The following is a 365-nucleotide window of genomic DNA, read 5'->3' on the forward strand; positions in this document are numbered from 1 at the left end:
TGAATAGTCTTCAGAGCTCATGAATGGCAGAAGGAGATTTAATGGAATCTCTATGGTCTCTATATGAGCCTCAGATTCCTCTGGATCCTTAATAGGAAACTCCTTCTTGCTTGAAGGACGTCCCAGGAGGTCTTCCTTACTAGGATTTTCGTCCTCCTCCTCCCTTGTGCGTTCGGCCACTTTGACTAAATCAATGGCCTTGCACTCTCCTTTTGGATTCTCTTCTGTATTGCTTGGGAGAATACTGGGAGGAGTTTCAATGACTTTCTTACTCAGCTTGCCCACTTGTGCCTCCAAATTTCTAATGGAGGACCTTGTTTCACTCATGAAGCTTAAAGTGGCCTTAGACAGATCAGAGACTATGT

This window comes from Arachis duranensis, chromosome 9 (genome assembly GCF_000817695.3).
Source record: "Arachis duranensis cultivar V14167 chromosome 9, aradu.V14167.gnm2.J7QH, whole genome shotgun sequence".
NCBI classification, from domain to species: Eukaryota; Viridiplantae; Streptophyta; class Magnoliopsida; order Fabales; family Fabaceae; genus Arachis; species Arachis duranensis.